Below are 19,088 nucleotides of genomic sequence, written 5' to 3'. Positions count from 1 at the left end.
ACGAAAAAGAAAAAAGATTTGAATGACAGTCTACCGTACCGGCTGCTTTCTTTTACTTTTATTTTATTTTCCATTTATTTTATTTTATTTTTTTTATTTTTTGTCATCAGTCTTCTGGCTGGTTTGATGCGGCCCACCACGAATTCCTCTCCTGGTGCCAGTCTTTTCATTTGCAATCTATGTCTTAGTTATTTGTTTGATATATTCCACTCTGTGTCTCGCTCTACAGTTTCTATCCTCTACAGCTCTCTCTAGCGCAAAGAAAGTTATTCCCTCGCGTGCTAACAGATCACCCGTCATCCTGTCCATTCTTTTTGTTTTCCACATATTCCTTTTTTTCCGATTCTGCAGAAGAACCTCCCCATTCCTTATCTTATCAGTCCACCTAATGTCCAAAATTCTTCCGTAGTATCGCATCTCAAACGCTTTGATTATCTTCTGTTCCGGTTTTCTCATTGTCCATATCTCACTACCATACAACGCTGTGCAGCAGACGTATGTTGTCAAAAATTTCTTCCTCAGGTTAAGATGTACGTCTGATACTAGAAGACTTGTCTTGACCAAGAATGTTCTTTTTGCCAGTCCTCCTTGCTCCATCCGCATGGGTTATTTTCAGTTGCGGCTCGTGAGTGTACATTCTCGGTGTTCATAAATTTTTAGATTCAGATAAATTTGAGAGTGTGAAATTAATAGCATGTGCTGTGTCACAGTTATGTTTATCAACAAGTATATAAAACTACAACCACTGCCAATAATAATAATAACAGCAATAATAACAATAATAAGATTCATAAGTTATCTGATAAAAGAAAGAATTCTTTTTGTGAAATATTGTTGTTTGTACGTAATTACCTACAGTTTAGAGCAATAACGAAATAATGTGTAAGCTTCGCAACTCTCCATTTCGCGCTTATGTGTAATCGGAAGTTATCGTGATTTTCCATATTATCGTAGAAATGTACAAGATCCCTAACAGATGTATTAGTTCACGAATTTACTTCAGGTGTTGAAAAATCAGATATTCTTACGCTGCTCCCACACAACAACTTATGCTAACTGTATACTCTCTTGTTAAATTTTCGCTTATAGTCACGTTTCTTTTTTTTTTTTTTTCGTCACTCTCTCAATCAAAGGATCTGTTTCTCGGAGGCGCTAGTCCCTCTCCGGCTTTTGATGGTGATTTACTTTTCTGTTCCCAGAATGAGATTTTCACTCTGCAGAGGAATGTGCACTAATATGAAACTTCCTGGCAGATTAAAGCTGTATGCCGAAGAGACTCGAACTCGGTGACCTTTGCCTTTGCGCGCAAGTGCTCTGCCGACCGAGTTACCCAAGCATAACCCACGACGCATCCTAACAGCTTTACTTTTCTGTCAGCATTTAAAATAGATTCAACATAGTTCATGTTTACACTGCACAACAAAGGTAATTCCCTACAGTGATTTACCAACTCCAAACACAATATACCATTTGTGGAAATGATTAAGCGCAAGTCGTAACGTCTTCCAGCATGGTCACTTGACTAGAATACAAATGAAGCGCTGAGATCCATAAGGACCTAAAACACAACCGCTGTCGATCCCACATTTAAGTGAATGTCAGAGAGACCAGTGCTGCAGCTTTTCGTGAATTTTCGTATATACAATGTGGGCCTACAGCACAGATAAACCTGACTCACCGTAAGATCAACAGAGTTCAGGAGGCTGAATAAATGCTACAACCTCACAACCGACAGGCATATGCTTTAGGCCATTATGTTCTCAACGCCTCATATGGATTTCTGTATCACAAAATTCATAACTTAAAATACTGTAACTCATCAGAAACCCACAAAATAGGTTTACTGTCAGTACACAACTTTAACATTTACTGACGTCCGATCTAATTTTACTACAGTGTATGACGAGTGAATTAGCATATCTGATGAGTGTGCTATTATCTAGCGGGATTTATGCTAAGCGAAAGGGGATAAAAGTCTGTCCCAGTCTTCTACCACCTGGTGGCACTGACGTAAACGTCTAGTTGAGAGTGCACATCGTGAACCGTGCACGTTGTTTATCAAATCCGTATGTATTTGGCCTGTAAGGCAATTACGTCATGCGAGCTATGCATGAGCAAAAGCTCCTTACATCGTGGACAACAGAAGTTGTGCTCGCGACCCTGATGCCATATTTCACGGAGTCTAGAGGAGATATAAGTTCCGTATCTTTCAGACTGCAGCATCTGTATTACGCTCAACAGGAATCAAAGGAAAATAACCAATAAATCCGCAGTGTGTCGAAAGTTACGGTACTCACTTTCTCATGTGCTCTTATACATCAGGTGCTACTTGTTATTCTGCTGCCCCTAGGCAGCAGAATTCCTTAACGTCTTCTACTTTTTGATCTCCAGTTATAGTGTTAAGTTTCTCGCTGTTCTAATTTCTGCCACTTCTCATTAATTTCGTATTTCTTTGACCTGCACTCAATCTATATTCTGTACTCATCAGGCTGTTCATTCTGCGAATCCTATCATTGACATCTTTCATACATAATTGTAATCCCATTCTTGAACCTTTCATTTCCGTGCCGCGCGGGATTAGCCGAGCGGTCTAGTCGCTGCAGTGCGGCTGGTCCCGGCGGAGTTTCGAGTCCTCCCTCGGGCATGGGTGTGTGCGTTTGTCCTTAGGATAATTTAGGTTAAGTAGTGTGTAAGCTTAGGGACTGACGACCTTAGCAGTTATGTCCCATAAGATTTCACACACATTTCATTTCCGTCATTGATTCTCGGCTGCCATTAGCTGGATTAAAATATTCTTTTATTTTGGATTCTCAACTACTGTGCAGTTTCGGCTGTGTAACCATTATGAAGTGAGTGTACTATTACACAAGAAACTGACAAGTGAATAATTGTCATACCGTTCGTCTGGTCATACGTTGTTAAAATATGGTGGACTGACGGGATTTTAAAGTTAACAACACTGCGCCTGTGTTTCTTGCCCAGCAGAGGCTTAACTAGCCCAATTTGCGTGTTGAGAGCCAGGTCTTCCGAGGGCCGCCCCTCGCCGCAGGCGCGACGACAGAAACCGCGCTGCTCGGTCTGTGCGTAGGGCAGGCGGCGACAGGCGTGACCGATAGAGACGGCCAGCCGCAGCTGCGCGCAGGGGTCCCCTTTGCACATCCCTGGCGAGGCATAAAGCCAGAGCCGAAATGGCAATTTGTCAGTGCGCCTCAAAGGGCGGGCTTATCTGTCCCCGAGGGGTGTAATGAACTACCTGGCCCGACTTCATGAAAGGGCGCCGCCATCTTGGCCCGGCTGCCTGAAAGGAGCCGTCCGACCTTAAGAAGCGAACTCCGCGGATCCGAGCCGAAAGCCAGTGGATCCCGACAAGGCAGGCGCGGCTGTGTGGCGTTGTGCGCGCTCCCCCCTCCCCCTACCCCTACCCTGGAGGCCTTTTGCCTCCATTATCCGACCAAAAGCGCACGTCGCATTCACAGAAGGCGGCCCACTGTGGGAATGCTGGCCCAGGGTGAGGTGGAGGAAAGGGGGGGGGGAGGGGGGGGCACTCATTGTGGTGGCCGGCGAACATCTCCCGCTTGCGGGCGACTCCTGATCAAAAGCAGCTCGCGCACCAGAATCCTCGACCCTGGAGCAGAAAGACGGGCCTCACAGCCCTCGGCCCGCAGTGTTTTCTTGCGCATTCCTGTCAGCGGCGACCGCAGAACTGCCAGCCGTTTCTGGAGCGATGCCTATCTGCACCGCAGCAGTCGCACTGCGGTAGAGCACGAACACCGGCGCAAGCCCCGCAGCCGAAGACGGCACCCAAAGCATTATGCGTGGTTTGTGCGAGCGACTTTTCGGTCAAAATCGACTGCTCGTTGTAGGCGCGCGTCATGTGCTATCGTGTAAAGCAGCAGCAAAACACGTCGCGAGAGATCTAGTGACGTCAGCGATCAGTTAATGAACCGAGTGTGTTCTGAAATCCTGAGTATGCAGTAGGCTGCTCACGAGTAGAAACAGGGGGCTGATGCGGCATCTGCTAAAGTTAACGTGTTCTCGCAGAATTCACTGACGCTGTAGTATACGATTTTCTGATTTTGAGTCTTCTCAATCTTTATTTTCTTGTTAGATTCATTTTCTTGGCACACTGCAAAGTTCGCTGCAAAACCGGCTATTTTACCTACTTCGGATCTTCCACAAGAAAGACGAAATATCTAAAAGCAAAAAGGTACCAGTATTTTCGTTTTACAGCACCGGTACCTGGAGGAAGGAAAAGGTCTATATTATGCATAAATATGAATGTACATAGACAAACCTTCTGTTAATGACAATACGAGTAGTTTCAGCAGTGAAAAAATCAGAACTCTTAACAAGAAACATAATTTTCCATGTTATTTGGCACGGAAAGGAAACAAAGCATGCAGCAAACAGGCGCTGTTTACTGCCTTCTGAATAGTGTTTGACGTACACTACTGGCCATTAAAATTGCCACACCACGAAGATGACGGGCTACAGACGCGAAATTTAACCGACAGGAAGAAGATGCTGTGATATGCAAATGATTGGCTTTTCAGAGCATTCACACAAGGTTGGCGCCGGTGGCGTCACCTACAACGTACTGATAGGAGAAAAGTTTCTAACCGGTTTCTCATACACAAACAGCAGTTGACCTGCGTTGCCTGGTGAAACGTTGTTGTGATGCCTCGTGTGAGGAGGAGAAATGCGTACCTCTCGTTTCCGACTTTGATAGAGGTCGGATTGTAGCCTATCGCGATTGCGGTTTATAGTATCGCGACATTGCTGTTCGCGTTCGTCGAGATCCAATGACTGTTAGCAGAATATGGAATCGGTGGGTTCAGGAGGGTAATACGGAACGCCGTGCTGGATCCCAACGGCGTCGTATCGCTAGCAGTCGAGATGACAGGCATCTTATCTGCGTGGCTGCAACGGATCATGCAGCCACGACTCGATCCCTGAGTCAACAGATGGGGACGTTTGCAAGACAACAATCATCTGCACGAACAGTTCGACGACGTTTGCAGCAGCATGGACTATCAGCTCGGAGACCATGGCTGCGGTTAGCCTTGACGCAGATGGTCGCATCCGTGTTTGGCGACATCGCGGTGAACGCACATTCGAAGCGTGTAATCGTCATAGTCATACTGGCGTATCACTTGGCGTGATGGTATCGGGTGCCATTGGTTACACGTCTCGGTCACCTCTTGTTCGTATTGACGACACTCTGAACAGTGGACGTTACATTTCAGATGTGTTACGAACCGTGGCTCTACCCTTCATTCGATCGCTGAGAAACCCTACATTTCAGCAGGATAATGCACTACCGCATGTCGCAGGTCCTGTACGGGCCTTTCTGGATACAGAAAATGTTCGACTGCTGCTCTGGTCAGCACATTCTCCAGATCTCTCACCAACTGAAAACGTCTGGTCAATGGTGGCCGAGCAACTGGCTCGGCACGATACGCCAGTCACTACTCTTGATGAACTGTGGTACCGTGCTGAAGGTGCATGGGCAGCTGTATCTGTACACGCCATCCAAGCTCTGTATGACTCAACACCCAGGCGTATCAAGGCCGTTATTACGTCAAGAGGTGGTTGTTCTGGATACTGATTTCTCAGGATCTATGCACCCAAACTGCGTGAAAATGTAATCACATGTCAGTTCTAGTATAATATATTTGTCCAATGAATACCCGTTTATCATTTGCATTTCTTCTTGGTGTAGCAATTTTAATGGCCAGTAGGGTATTTGTAAGTGCGAGGACCGTTCAATAAGTAGTGCAACACATCTTTTCTGAAAGCAGGTTGGGTTTAGTCAAGATTGCCACACACCACATTATACCCGCCTGCTTTGGCTACAAAACCCTATTTTTCAGCATAATCTCCGTTCAATGGGACGGCTTTACGCCACCTCACTGGGTGGGACGGTATGCCAGCATTATTCGACTCCACTGGTGGACGTCGGAGGCAACGTCTTGCTGCACCAATAACCTCCCCATCATCCACAATCTGCTTCCCGTGGAATGCATCCTTCATTGTACTAAATAGTTGAAAATCAGAAGGTGCGAGATCCGGGGTGTAAGGAAGGCGAGGAAGAACAGTCCAATACAGTTTTCTGAACTGTTCTCGGGTGCACAGACTTTTGTGAGGCTTTGCGTTGTCCTGGAGAAGTTCGTTTACTTTTTTGTGTCGATGAACACGCTGAAGTCGTTTCTTCCGTTTCCTGACTGTAGCACATTGCACTTCAGAGTTCATCGCTGCACTATGAGGAAGATCATCAAACAGAATAATCCCTTCACAGTCCCAGAAGACCGTCGCCATGACTTGACCGGCTGAGGGTACGGCTTTGGACTTTCTAGTTGGAGGAGAGGTGGTGTGGCACCGCGCCATGGATTGCCGCCTTACTTTCGGTTCGAGGTGATGAACCCATGTTTCGGCGCCTGTGACGACGTTCGACAAAAAATTGTCACGGTCAGCCTCGTAACGCGCAACAACTTCAGCACAGATGATCCTTAAGCCGTCGGCACATGGACCGTGCTGTCGAACGTCAACGTTGAAGGTACTAAGATCAACGTGCTGCTGAACGCTCAGGAACGATGCGACTTGTGCGTACGGTAGGTGGGCCCCAACGTGGTTCACGCGATCACAACGCACTCCGGCGGCAGTTGCGGGAAGTTTCTAGTTCGTAAATCACACTGTTCACTAAAAGGGCGCGCGTAAAATTCTCACGTTAGCTCCATTAAAACGCACCTTTCCTCCATTGTCCACGAAAAGGAAGGTACCATGTCCAATCAATAAGGACACAGACTTATAAAGTTCCATTACAAAAAGTGCGATACAAATTTGCAATACTTCTTCACATAAGATAAACATTATTTCATCATTCCCACATTTTAGTAAAACCCCAAGGTCAGTCTTACTTGATCACTGTTCCTACCCAGTAGCAGAATCTCTGCAACATGTGAATTACGAAGCGTAAAAGAAAAAGGAGCAAAATATCTTTATACAAGTAGCGCAAGCTGTCCTGTAGATTGTTGTTGTTGTGGTCTTCAATCCTGAGACTGGTTTGATGCAACTCTCCATGCTAATGTATCCCGTGCAAGGTCCTTCATCTCCCAGTACCTACTGCAACCTACATCCTTCTGAATCTGCTTAGTGTATTCACCTCTTGCTCTCCCTCTACGATTTTTACCCTCCACGCTGCCCTCCAATGCTAAATTTGTGATCCCTTGATGCCTCAGGACATGTCCTACCAACTAATCCCTTCTTCTAGTCAAGTTGTGCCACAAACTTCTCTTCTCCCCAATCCTATTCAATACCTCCTTATTAGTTACGTGACCTACCCACCTAATCTTCAACATTCTTCTGTAGCACTACATTTCAAAAGCTTTTATTCTCTTCTTGTCCATACTATTTATTGTCCATCTTTCACTTCCATACATGGCTACGCTCCATACAAATACTTTCAGAAACTACTTCCTGACACTTAAATCTATACTCGATGTTAACAAATTTCTCTTCTTCAGAAACGCTTTCGTTGCCATTGCCAGTCTACATTTTATATCCTCTCTATTTCGACCATCATCAGTTATTTTGCTCCACAAATAGCAAAACTCCTTTACTACTTTAAGTGTCTCATTTCCTAATCTAATTCCCTCAGCATCACCCTACTTAATTCGACTACATTCCATTATCCTCGTTTTGCTTTTGTTGATGTTCATCTTATATCCTCCTGTCCATTCCGTTCAACTGCTCTTCCAAGTCCTTTGCTGTCTCTGACAGAATTACAATGTCATCGGCGAACCTCAAAGTTTTTATTTCTTCTCCATGGATTTTAATACCTACTCCGAATTTTTCTTTTGTTTCCTTTACTGCTTGCTCAATATACAGATTGAATAACATCGGGGAGAAGCTACAACGCTGTCTCACTCCCTTCCCAACCACTGCTTCCCTTTCATGCCCCTCGACTCTTATAACTGCAATCTGGTTTCTGTACAAATTGTAAATAGCCTTTCGCTCCCTGTAATTTACCGCTGCCACCTTTAGAATTTGAAAGAGAGCATTCCAGTCAACATTGTCAAAAGCTTTCTCCAAGTCTACAAATGCTAGAAACGTAGGTTTGCCTTTCCTTAATCTTCCTTTGAAACGTCCCCTATGAACAATTATACACGACTGTGCTTAACCTGACACACAATATTTTTAGCGCTACGCAATCTGACTTTCAAAAAAATCCCTACGAAAGGATGGCCCTGGAAATGTATCAGGTATTCCACAGTTTTGCTGCCCCCCTTGTCTGTTTTCACTAGAACCTTCAGCACCTTAATAGTGTTCAGAAGTCATCATATATGTATCTATCAATTCACGATATACATCTTTACAAATTTCCTTTTTCTGGCGGACACACGTCCAGATCGTCCGTTCTCAAAACTCCGCCATCTCTCTCTCAACATCCACCACTTCTGGCGGCTAACCTCCAATTGCGCAACGCTACGCGCTGTTCGCATCCAGCTGCCGCTGCCCAACACTACAATGGCAGACAACAATGCAAACCAGCCACAGACTGCACACAGCACAGCCAGTGGTTCTCACACAGACCGCTACGTAACGTTGCCAATAAGAAAACATAAACAGTCTACTTAAACCTTCTAAGATAAGTCGTAAGGTCAGTATTGCCTCACGTGTTCCAACATTTCTACGGAATCCAAACTGATCTTCCCCGAGGTCGGCTTCTACCAGTTTTTCCATTCGTCTGTAAAGAATTCGCGTTAGTATTTTGCAGCTGTGACTTATTAAACTGATAGTTCGGTAATTTTCACATCTGTCAACACCTGCTTTCTTTGGGATTGGAATTATTATATTCTTCTTGAAGTCTGAGGGTATTTCGCCTGTCTCGTACATCTTGCTCACCAGATGGTAGAGTTTTGTCAGGACTGGCTCTCCCAAGGCCGTCAGTAGTTCTAATGGAATGTTGTCTACTCCCAGTGCCTTGTTTCGACTCAGGTCTTTCAGTGCTCTGTCAAACTCTTCACTCAGTATCGTATCTCCCATTTCATCTTCATCTACATCATCTTCCATTTCCATAATATTGCTCTCAAGTACATCGCCCTTGTATAGACCCTCTATACAGGGTGTTACAAAAAGGTATGGCCAAACTTTCAGGAAACATTCCTCACACTCAAATAAAGAAAAGATGTTATGTGGACATGTGTCCCGAAACGCTTAATTTCCATGTTAGACCTCATTTTAGTTTCGTCAGTATGTTCTTCCACCTACGCTCAATGGAGCACGTTATCATGATTCCATACGGGATACTCTACCTGTGCTGCTAGAACATGTGCCTTTACAAGTACGACACAACATGTGGTTCATGCACGATGGAGCTCCTGCACATTTCAGACGAAGTGTTCGCACGCTTCTCAACAACAGATTCAATGACCGATGGATTGGTAGAGGCGGACCTATTCCATGGCCTCCGCGCTCTCGTGACCTCAACCCTCTTTAACTTGCATTTATGGGGGCATTTGAAAGCTCTTGTCTACGCAACCCCGGTACCAAATGTAGAGACTCTTCGTGCTCGTATTGTGGACGGCTGTGATACAATACGCCATTCTCCAGGGCTGCATCAGCGCATCAGGGATTCCATGCGACGGAGGGTGGATGCATGTATCCTCGCTAACGGAGGACATTTTGAACATTTCCTGTAACAAAGTGTTTGAAGTCACGCTGGTACGTTCTGTTGCTGTGTGTTTCCATTCCATGATTAATGTGATTTGAAGAGAAGTAATAAAATGAGCTCTAACATGGAAAGTAAGCGTTTCCGGACACATGTCCACATAACATATTTTCTTTCTTTGTGTGTGAGGAATGTTTCCTGAAAGTTTGGCCGTACCTTTTTGTAACACCCTGTATGCTCCTTCCACATTTCTGCTTTCCCCTCTTTGCTTAGAACTGGGTTTCCATCTGAGCTCTTGATATTCATACAAGTGGCTCTCTTTTCTCCAAAGGTCTCTTTAATTTTCCTATAGGCTATATCTATCTTACCCCTAGTGAGATAAGCCTCTACATCCTTACATTTGTCCTCTAGCCATCCCTGCATAGCCATTTTGCACTTCCTGTCGATCTCATTTTTGAGACGTTTGTATTCCTTTTTGCGTGCTTCATTTACTGCATTTTTATATTTTCTCCTTCCATCAATTAAATTTAATATTTCTTCTGTTACCCAAGGATTTCTACTAGCTCTCGTCTTTTTACCTACTTGATCCTCTGCTGCCTTCACTACTTCATCCCTCAGAGCTACCCATTCGTCTTCTACTGTATTTCTTTCCCCCATTCCTGTCAATTGTTCCCTTACGCTCTCCTTGAAACTCTGTACCACCTCTGGTGGTTCAGTTTATCCAGGTCCAATCTCCTTAAATTCCCACCTTTTTGCAGTTTCTGCAGTTTCAATCTACAGTTCATAACCAATAGATTGTGGTCAGAGTCCACATCTGCCCCTGGAAATGTATTACAATTTAAAACCTGGTTCCTAAATCTCTGTCTTACCATTATATAATCTATCTGATACTTTTTAGTATCTCCAGGGTTCTTCCACGTATACAACCTTCTTTTATGATTCTTGAACCAAGTGTTAGCTATGATTAAGTTATGCTCTGTGCAAAATTCTACCAGACGGCTTCCTTTTTCATTTCTTAGCCCCAATCCATATTCACGTACTATGTTTCTTTCTCTCCCTTTTCCTACTGTCGAATTCCAGTCACCCATGACTATTAAATTTTCGTCTCTCTTCACTACCTGAATAATTTCTTTTATCTCATCATACATTTCTTCAATTTCTTCGTCATCTGCAGAGCTAGTTGGCATATAAACTTGTACCACTGTAGTCGGCATGGGCTTCGTGTCTATCTTGGCCACTATAATACGTTCACTATGCTGTTTGTAGTAGCTTACCCGAACTCCTATTTTTTTATTCATTATTAAACCTACTCCTGCATTACCCCTATTTGATTTTGTATTTATAACCCTGTATTCACCTGACCAGAAGTCTTGTTCCTCCTGCCACCGAACTTCACTAATTCCCACTATATCTAACTTTAACCTATCCATTTCCCTTTTTAAATTTTCTAATCTACCTGCCCGATTAAGGGATCTGACATTCCACGCTCTGATCCGTAGAATGCCAGTTTTCTTTCTCCTGATAACGACGTCCTCTTGAGTAGTCCCCGCCCGGAGATCCGAATGGGGGACTATTTTACCTCCGGAATATTTTACCCAAGAGGACGCCATCATCATTTAACCATACAGTAAAGCTACATGCCCTCGGGAAAAATTACGGCTGTAGTTTCCCCTTGCGTTCAGCCGTTCGCAGTACCACAACAGCAAGGCCGTTTTGGTTAGTGTTACAAGGCCAGATCAGTCAATCATCCAGACTGTTGCCCCTGCAACTACTATGGCTGCTGCCCCTCTTCAAGAACCACAAATTTGTCTGACCTCTCAACAGATACCCCTCCGTTGTGGTTGCACCTACGGTACGGCTATCTGTATCGTTGAGGCACGCAAGCCTCCCCACCAACGGCAAGGTCCATGGTTCATGGGGCGGGGGGTCCTGTAGATTAAGCCAATCGAACAGTCACCCCTCAAAAAACGGTGAACTTATATTTATGTAACATCAAACATTATAGCATATATTAAACAAATAATAAAGTAGCAAAACGTAATAAAAACGCGAATCTTAGATAAAAATTTGGATGTGTTATGACGCGAACCACCGCCCCAACCAAAAAACTCAATAGTGGGCAGAGACGCTATTCATTACGCTTTTTTTCCCATTTTGTTTAGTATTGTTCGTTGCGCTTGGTGTGGGCGGAATTCACAAGATATCCGTTCAAGTTGGTGATTGATTTCTTTACTCAGTTTTTTTTATTACAGAGGACGCGCAGTGTCTGGCCAAATACGATTTTTTTTTAAAATTGTTCTCATATTTGTTCGATTTTGTTCGTTGCATTTGTTTTTTTTTTCAGTTTGTTCCTTATAGTTCATTGTGTTTGGTCGAAGCGGAGGTCACATGACATCCGTTGAAGTCTATCCATTCACTCATTTTTTTTTATTACAGAGAGCACCCAGCTCGCTGACCGAACATGCTGAGCTACCGTGTCGGCGTTAAACAAACAGCACGCTCATTGTTCTTAATCGTATTGTATTACCCCTTCCTAAAAACGTTAATTGTAGATGATTATGTTACTAATTGAATTTTAATTATAACAAATTGTACCAAGAACAATGAGTTTTTGGTGAATATTAAGTGTGTCGCTGCCTTCAATTAGCTTACTCTGATAATATGCAAGTTACAATAATTATTTTGCCATGAATACGATGTTTCTCAATGTTTTATTGCAACGGATCACACTCTTAACAACGGGTTTTGCAGTGATTCTCAATTTTGCTGGTGCTCAGAAACGACATATGTACATATAGGCTTGAAATGAATGCCAATAGGGCGCCTCACAACTTTGTGCTGAAGGGAGATGGCGTGCGTGTGACGTAGGTGGCGTTGTGCCATCTCATTGGTCAACGCTCAGACGCACGCTTAGATTATCTGACGTGCTAGATATCGCTCTGCACTTTCGGAAAGGCTCCCGAACGTGCTATTCCACGCTATGATGTCAGGAAGTCGGCACTCTCAACGCTCAACGTTCCGATTCACGGTCCGTGTGCCGACGGCTTTACGGTCTTCTTTTAGTCAGTACCCCAACTGATGGACGAGTGTGGCAGCACTACCAACAGAGATGTCCAGTTGTGCAGCGAGGTGTTTGATTGTCATCCGTCGATCACCTCAAATGAGAGTGTCCGCACGTTTCAACATTGTAGGAGTCACAGTTTTGCGCAGTCGGCCGGCACGCGGGAGATGGGACATGTTTGCGCGACACTGTTCGGATGATGACAGTCGCCTCGCCCAACGACTCAACTCGCTTTTTTTCACTGCCAGGTCTCCGTAGACATTCTGCAAGCGCGTAGGAATTTCTGCGGTGTTCCGAATTTCCGCCAAAAGAAACAATGACAGCTCTCTGCTTGAAACGGACCTCCGTTACAGAGGCCGTTTTGAGGGCTACGTGTAGCGCAGCCTTATATCGGAAACTATAGGGGCTGAAGCGGGAATGTTTCACGATATCCCACGATATCTGCAGCGGATAGGCACTTGATGCAGGGAGTGGCAACTGACCCCTAACATAGACAAATGTAATGTATTGCGAATACATAGAAAGAAGCATCCTTTATTGTATGATTATATGATAGCGGAACAAACACTGGTAGCAGTTACTTCTGTAAAATATCTGGGAGTATGCGTGCGGAATGATTTGAAGTGGAATGATCATATAAAATTAATTGTTGGTAAGGCGGGTACCAGGTTGAGATTCATTGGGAGAGTCCTTAGAAAATGTAGTCCATCATCAAAGGAGGTGGCTTACGAAACACTCGTTCGACCTATACTTGAGTATTGCTCATCAGTGTGGGACCCGTACCAGGTCGGGTTGACGAAGGAGATAGAGAAGATCCAAAGAAGAGCGGCGCGTTTCGTCACGGGGTTATTTGGTAAGTGTGATAACGTTACGGAGATGTTTAGCAAACTCAAGTGGCAGACTCTGCAAGAGAGGCGCTCTGCATCGCGGTATAGCTTGCTGTCCAGGTTTCGAGAGGGTGCGTTTCTGGATGAGGTATCGAATATATTGCTTCCCCCTACTTATACCTCCAAAGGAGATCACGAATGTAAAATTAGAGAGATTCGAGCGCGTACGGAGGCTTTCCGGCAGTCGTTCTTCCCGCGAACCATACGCGACTGGAACAGGAAAGGGAGGTAATGCCAGTGGCACGTAAAGAGCCCTCCGCCACACACCGTTGGGTGGCTTGCAGAGTATAAATGTAGATGTAGATGTAGATGAACAGATTCTGCATGGTTCAACTTAAACAGGTCTACAGAAAGGTGTATTGCATTACTTATTGAACGCCCCTCGCACATATTTTCTCGAAGGTATAATTTCTGATACTTCCCAACGTTTGGACGACACGTTCCCTATTCTTTCAGTTTTCAAGAGTGTGGAGAATTTAACATGCAGACATTTCGCAAAAGTGAAGTTACCATTCCTTGTTCGTACATTCTCTTTCTCGTTAAAAGGGTGGTCGCTTAAAACGTAACTTTCACCGTTCAGGTACCAAACTGCTCAACGAACAGCTGTCACAGCACACGTTATTTTTGGTATTGAGGTGTAAACGAGAAGGATCATTTGTGACAGTCGAGACTCGGAACAGGAATAAAACCCCAGGGGCGCTGCAGTAGATACATTTGTCAAGAGTATTCAACAGAGACAAAGATTTCAATCGTGAAAATGGGGCTTTAGGCCCCTTTCTGGAAGCAGGTGGTACATCCAGCCCCGCTTCAAATATCAAGCATCAGCTAACGGCCTTCCACTACTCGAACCACCCTACATTATTACATTGTTCCCTAAGGACCATATACTGACAAGGGACCCGAACACCGAGAAGATTGTCGATTTATATCTTTTATATCGAGATGGTACTCGAAATGACTTACCCACCCATTTATAAGGAGACTTACAGTTGAACATAGGTCCCACACCGTAGTGTAATTTGCCGTTTTTCACATATGCAGAGCCTCGCTGAAGGTTACTGAGAAAGAAATAAGATTTTTAATTAATATCCCGTCAGCGATGATATTATTAGCAACGGAGACAAAACCTGGATTGTGGAAGGAAATCGGTTGCATGTCAAACATCCTCGAATTTTCAATAACGATTGACGGAAAGCACCAAAAATGAAAATCTGAATGATCAGACGGGGATTTGAATCTCTGTTCTCCCCCATTTGAGTTCAGTGTGTTAATTACTGTGTAACCTTTAAACATTTATGCGTTGACCAAATAGTTGGATTTCCACTAATTCAGTTCTCAAAAGGGGCTCTATTTCAGTTTAATATGCGATGTTAAACCTAAACTCATCACGGAAAGAGTGAAATAATCTCGACTTTTTCATTTTAAATTTGTTTCACTATTGGCGTTCTCCATTTCTTATCAACGCGTGCTCATCTTTTCATTTGTACTTATTTACTTCCTTGACAATCGAATTTTACTTTGTTTTTACTATTTGTCCATCTCCTCAACTTATCCTTTCTACTGATCCTTGCAGCGTTAGTTAAACTATTATTGGACTCCATTTTACAAATAAGAGATAGCCGTTGATGTCTTTCCTTTGTCGTTCTTTCTTGTACCTCTACAAAACTATCCCTACATTATACGACAGCGAAAAGCTGGTAACCACAGGGTTTGTATTCTGAAATCTGCAATGCGCTTCCAAACTACAGATGAAGTAGTAAATTAAAACTATCACCTAGCGGTAGCTTTGTACTTGGACGTGTGACTAGATGCTAGATGAAAGTTGGGAATTAGCTCTATTTACCGATGAGGAGAACAAGAAATACAGTCCTGCAAGTGAAATTGCCGACACATGGGAAACAAGTCTAAGAATTCCTTCGATAATACTGTCGAAGAAAATCAGAAAATGTTAACTCTGCTCAAATATTTGGCTGCGACAGGAGATCATTCGCCACAGGACTTAGGAATTTTTGAAAATTACTCATGTGAATATGGATCTAAGATGTGCACTCTACGGACCAGATTAAGCCGTGTACGTTATTTTCCAGGATATACCTCCTCCATAAACTAGACTGCGACAGCCTTTGGACACCTCAATAGATGCTAAGATGTGCTACACGAATTCATGTGCTATGTATGAGTAGATGAGGCTAAACGTAGGTAGGTCGTAAGTGATATATCAGTTTCTGGTTTCGTATGACATATGAATAGATAAAGGGCAAGAGTAAAGTCCTGCGTTTGCCTTCCGCGTTTTGGCCCTGATGAGAAATTCGGGTCCGAACGACCGCCATGCCATCCTTCTCCAATGACGTCATTGGATGCAGTATGGTGGGAAACGTGGTCAGCGCACCGCTCTTCCAGCTGTTGTCAGTTTTCACAACCTGGAGCCGCTACTACTCACGAGACTGAGTACACCTCGTAACACTCCTTCCACCAAGGAAAAATCCATAGCAGTACCGGGAATCGAACTCCGGTCTCTGCATGGCAGTCGCCGCACTGACGGAGCTGCGGAGGTGGACCGTTTGAACAGATAACAGGGACGAAGTTATTAAATCCTAGGCAGAATAAACTAGTTTAATTCAAATTCATCTTGAGTATTTGCCAGGTTATTGTGATTGCCTCAGCACGAATTTTCGGAACTTACAGGCGGCTGCTGAGGCTTATCGGTCGGTCCATCTGTAGACCAACAGATCACACCTCAGCGGTCTGCTGTTGATGGTAGCAAGCAACGCTGTCGAAAATTCGAGCAACAATTGGCAACTTGCTAAAAATATTTATAAATGTGAAACTGCGAACTTCACGAAATACAGAAAGACAAGTACAATATCAATGAGTCACAACTAAAATCAGTGAAGTCATACAATTCATTATCTGTGTGCAGCAGTCTGTGAGGATATGAAACTGAATGTTCACGTAGGATATGTCTTAGGCATAGCAGGTCACGGACTTTGGTTCATCGGAGGAATCCTTGAAACATTGAGACTACAAGGGTGATCGCTGACAATACGCTCGCGAGAGCCATTCTAGAACGTTGCTGAATGTGTAGGACCAATGCCAAACATATTTGCAGAGACCGTTGAAAGTATACGAAGAAGGGCAGCACTTATTGTCGCAGGTTTGTTTGATCCGCGATAGAGCAGGGCAGAGATGCTGTAAAACCTAATCTGGCAGACGCTTGAAGACAGATGCCAACCGTCCCACGAAAGCCTGCTCATTTGAAGAACCGGTATTAAGTGAGGAATCTAGGAATATGCTAAAAGATCGTAGGTATCACTTCCGTAGGGAGAAGAATAATAGGAATGAAACTTCCTAGCGGATTAAAACTGTGTGCTGGACCGAAACTCGAACTCGGGACCTTTGCCTTTCGCGGGCAAGTGCTCTATCAACTGAGCTACCCAAGCACGACTCACGCCCCGTCCTTAAAGCTTTACTTCCGCCAGTACCTAGTCTCCTCCCTTCCAAACTTTACAGAAGGTGTCATGCGAACCATGCAGGACTAGCACTCCTGGAAGAAAGCATATTGTGGTGACATGGCTTAGCCACAGCCTAGGGGCAAAGGCAAAGGTCCCGAGTTCGAGTCTCGGTCCGGCACACAGTTTTAATCTGCCAGGAAGTTTCATATCAGCGCACACTCCGCTGCAGAGTGAAAATCTCATTCTGGAGTAACAAGAATCCTCCGCCATGAACCATGGTCCTTGCTGTCAGTGGGATGGCTCGCGTGCCTCAGCGATACTGATAGGCGTACTGTATGTACAAGCACAGCAGAGGGATATGTGTTGAAAGGCCAGACAAACGTGTGGGTCCTGAAGTGGGGCAACAGAATTTTCGGTAGTTGCAGAGTGAACAGTCTGAATGACTGATCTGGGCTTGTAACGTTAACCAAAACGGCCTTGCTGTGCTGGTACTGCGAACGGCTGAAAGCAGGAGGAAACCACAGCCGTAATTTTTCCCGAGGAAAAGTTAAAGGAGATGAAAATTTAATTGTGATGAGGGACTGAAATTCGATAGTAGGAAAAGGAAGAGAAGGTAAAACAGTAGGTGAATATGGACTGGGGAAAGGAATGAAAGAGGAAGCCGCCTGAAAAAGTTTTTCAAAGATCATAATTCAATCATGGCGAATACTTGCTTTAAGAATCATAAAATAAGGTTGTATACGAGGAAGAGACCTGAAGACACCAGAAAGTTTCAGATTCATTATACAATGGGTAGACAGAGATTTAGGAACCAGATTTTAATTTGTAAGGCATTTCCAGGAGCAGATGTGGACTCTGACGACAATTTATTGGTTGTGAACAGTAGACTAAAAGTGAAGAAATTGGAAAACTGTAGGAAATTAAGCGGACGGGACCTGCAAAAGTTGCAAGAATCAGAGGTTGTTGAGGGATTCAGAGGGGGATCAGGCAATGGTTGACTCGAACAGGAGAAAGGAATACAGTAGAAGACGAGTGGGTAGCTTTAAGATATGATACAGTGAAGGCAGCAGAGAATCAAATAGGTAAAAAGGGAAGGCGTAGTTAGAATCCTTGGATAACACAAGAAATCTTGAATTTAATTGATAAAAGGAGAAAATTTAAAAATGTAGCAAACGAAGCAGTTAAAAGAAAATACAGACGTCTTAAAAATGTGATTGACAGGAAGTGCAAAATGGCTAAATAGGAATTGCTAGAAGACCAGTGTAAGGGTTTAGAAGCATGTTTCCCCGTGGAAAAGATAGATATCGCCTACAGGTAAACTGAAGAGGCCTTTGCAGGAAAGAGAAGCAGCTATATGAATATCAAGGTCCACATGGAAAACTACACTCCTGGAAATTGAAATAAGAACACCGTGAATTCATTGTCCCAGGAAGGGGAAACTTTATTGACACATTCCTGGGGTCAGATACATCACATGATCACACTGACAGAACCACAAGCACATAGACACAGGCAACAGAGCATGCACAATGTCGGCACTAGTACAGTGTATATCCACCTTTCGCAGCAATGCAGGCTGCTATTCTCCCATGGAGACGATCGTAGAGATGCTGGATGTAGTCCTGTGGAACGGCTTGCCATGCCATTTCCACCTGGCGCCTCAGTTGGACCAGCGTTCGTGCTGGACGTGCAGACCGCGTGAGACGACGCTTCATCCAGTCCCAAACATGCTCAATGGGGGACAGATCCGGAGATCTTGCTGGCCAGGGTAGTTGACTTACACCTTATAGAGCACGCTGGGTGGCACGGGATACATGCGGACGTGCATTGTCCTGTTGGAACAGCAAGTTCCCTTGCCGGTCTAGGAATGGTAGAACGATGGGTTCGATGACGGTTTGGATGTACCGTGCACTATTCAGTGTCCCCTCGACGATCACCAGTGGTGTACGGCCAGTGTAGGAGATCGCTCCCCACACCATGATGCCGGGTGTTGGCCCTGTGTGCCTCGGTCGTATGCA

This window comes from Schistocerca nitens, chromosome 2, assembly GCF_023898315.1.
Source record: "Schistocerca nitens isolate TAMUIC-IGC-003100 chromosome 2, iqSchNite1.1, whole genome shotgun sequence".
NCBI classification, from domain to species: Eukaryota; Metazoa; Arthropoda; class Insecta; order Orthoptera; family Acrididae; genus Schistocerca; species Schistocerca nitens.
The sequence above is the reverse complement of the archived record's forward strand: the minus strand, read 5'-3'. Positions refer to the sequence as shown.